Here is a 2,696-nt window from a genome sequence, read left to right as displayed (position 1 = left end):
CAAAAAAACTTTTCTATCGGTCTTCATGAAGACTGTGGAACAGGACAGGTGGTATGGTAGAACATGTCAAATCAAGTAAAATAGTTGGGATATGAAAGTCCCACTGAATACTGTCTACTGAACATTTTTCTACTCAATATATCGTATACTGAACATTAAACTATACCTTTCAATTTCTGAGGAAAAATAATGAGAATCTACCGCGGCCATTTTCCTCCTAAACGCCACTCATACACAGCCTCAATATCTTACAATCTCGGATGACAAAGGGTTTTTTTGTTACAAACCTTGCTTTACTACTGAGTTGTTTCATCGCACTTCTGGATAGAATCTTTGCTGAGCATTTTGGTAGCTCGGCCTTAGTCATGGTGATTCGTGCATACTGGCATAATTACATATCCTTTTCATTCTAGCATCCTACTAGAAATCGACCTTATGGGTATGAATATACGAACGCTACTTCTTAGGTCTTCGAAAGCTGATTCTCAAAATAGGATTAGGAGCATCATCGAGAGATAAGGCCCAATTGGGCGCATTATCCGCTTGGTGCAGCATCCTCATTAATTTCTTTTTACGTCACCCCACAATGCTCTCCAAAACGTCTAAGCGTGCCTCATTAGTGGTCAACATACTTGCCCAGAGATGGAGTGATTATATTTAGGCAGGTCTCTATAAATTTATCTCTACCCACGTAGATAAGAGGATAACAATCTCCGGTTCAGATAGTCAAAGGCATGCGATCAATCCACTTGGTAATATTAAGCATCCTGTTCTTTGATTCAAATTTGAGCATAACTGCACGTAGAGATAGCTTTCGAGAGGAATTGCGGTCACAGCTATCACGCCTTTATAACCACCATATCGTATTTGAAATGCTGATGGGGTATACTCAATCCACATTTCTGAGCTTTAACTTGACTGGCAAAAGTTGGGAAATCTTGTTCCCAATAGCCATCTGAGAAGCAATAACTTAACGCATCAGAGGTTTCTGTCAATATCTGGAAGACATCTCAACATGCGGCGATTGGACTCTCCATTGTTGAAAAGAGGGTGCTAAACAACTGACCCATCCTTGCAGCACATTTCGAGAACACTACAATCTTGTTGAAGCATGCCATCCTCTCTGATTCTTCTGCCTTGACATACTCATTGGAAGCAAAACATCCAACTGAATTTGAACGTAGCTGATAGCCTGAGAAGCCAGGATAAAGAAATCTTTTATTCGCAATAACAAGTCCATCTCGAAGGATAGACAAATCGATGATAGATTTTATTTGTAAAGGCTTTGCAAAGATATCTTGTTCAAACACTCATAGAAATAGCATTAGGAGAAAGTTTACCCAATCCTCTTCCCCTCTAAAAAGTTACTCTCAAGAAATCGAAGCATGTTGATGCAAAGTTCTTACGATGTATGGAGGTTTCAAAGCTTGGGCCAGGCAGTAACCTTTGATGGTGTTACCAAGATCTGTGAACACTCATCCATGTTTGATTACTAACCTTCTGTAAAGACGATGAAGGTTGGTTCTTATGTTTGTTTTACCAATACATGCAAGCGTGTCTTGATGAATGGCCAGGCCTGAAACAGTTTGATGACTTATGCATTTCTGAAAGGATATCATTGGCAGTGTCCAATTCTAATTTGTAAGAACTTCAATAGATCAGTTTTAAAGCACAAGGACTAATTTTATGTGTGTCGTAATGAGAGAGTTAAGCTGGAAAAGGATCTCATATGGTTAGTTCAGATCTGATGGGGAATCTTGCAAGGAGGAACTATTAGAAGCAGAATTAAATACTCCTCTTCATCCAGAACAAGATCCATCCCATCGTTGTTACAATATGGCAACCAGAAAACAATCTGAACTTAAACAATCCATCTTCGATCCAACAAAGAGAGGATGACATCCCGATAGCCATTTGCGGAAAATAGTGTGCGAAACCAAAGAACTCACAATCCTCTTGCAGACATGGGTACCGGTCCAGATACATGAATTTGAGAGCACACAGGGTCAGAAACTCCTTTGGTAATAGCTTTGGTGTGCATGTTTTTAGCTGAAAGCAAACTCAACTGGAAATGAAAACTAAAGAAATTGGCTTTGCCTCCAGAAAAAGGAAAGAAACTAAATTACAGTCAATGCAAGATGTTCATTTCCGCATAATTTTTCTCCATTTCCTTCAGAGGATTTTCACTTTTTCTTGTTTGGTTTTGCTTCGGGGGATTTTTTGTTTCTCTTTTTAAGGTTAATGCATAGGGTGTAATGTTTTTTTCATAAAGTTATCTTCAGATAGGAATTTTATCTATTGTTTTATTTTTCCCATTGCTGTACCAGAATACATCAATAAAGAATGTTATTCCCTTTTAATTCTGTCTTCTACATAAGACAATGAATAGTGGATAGAAATTAAACTCAGAGACTAGTCAATGCTTAATACTCCTCTGTTCATTTATGTGAATATTTCCTTTTTTAGTCGTGCCAAAAGATGAACCTCTTTCCTTATATGGAAACAATTTAACTTTAATGGCCGATTTATAGCCAACAAAAACAGTGCCCATTTTTACTCACAAGGTTCAAAAAGTCTTCTCTCTTTTCTTAAACTTCGGTGCCCAGTCAAATGGGTTCCATTTAAATTGAAGAGGGAGTTAAATGTTTACTTAGACCAAAAAATGTGTTTTGAACAATTAGTGACAGAAGCATCTA

General features: G+C 37.9%; 1 pseudogene; it reads right to left on the bottom strand.

Annotated features, from left to right (window-relative positions):
* LOC109224369 lies at window positions 392–1,914 on the bottom strand (annotated as a pseudogene).

This window comes from Nicotiana attenuata, chromosome 3 (assembly GCF_001879085.1).
Source record: "Nicotiana attenuata strain UT chromosome 3, NIATTr2, whole genome shotgun sequence".
In the NCBI taxonomy this organism is placed as follows: domain Eukaryota; kingdom Viridiplantae; phylum Streptophyta; class Magnoliopsida; order Solanales; family Solanaceae; genus Nicotiana; species Nicotiana attenuata.
The sequence above is the reverse complement of the archived record's forward strand: the minus strand, read 5'-3'. Positions and strand labels throughout refer to the sequence as shown.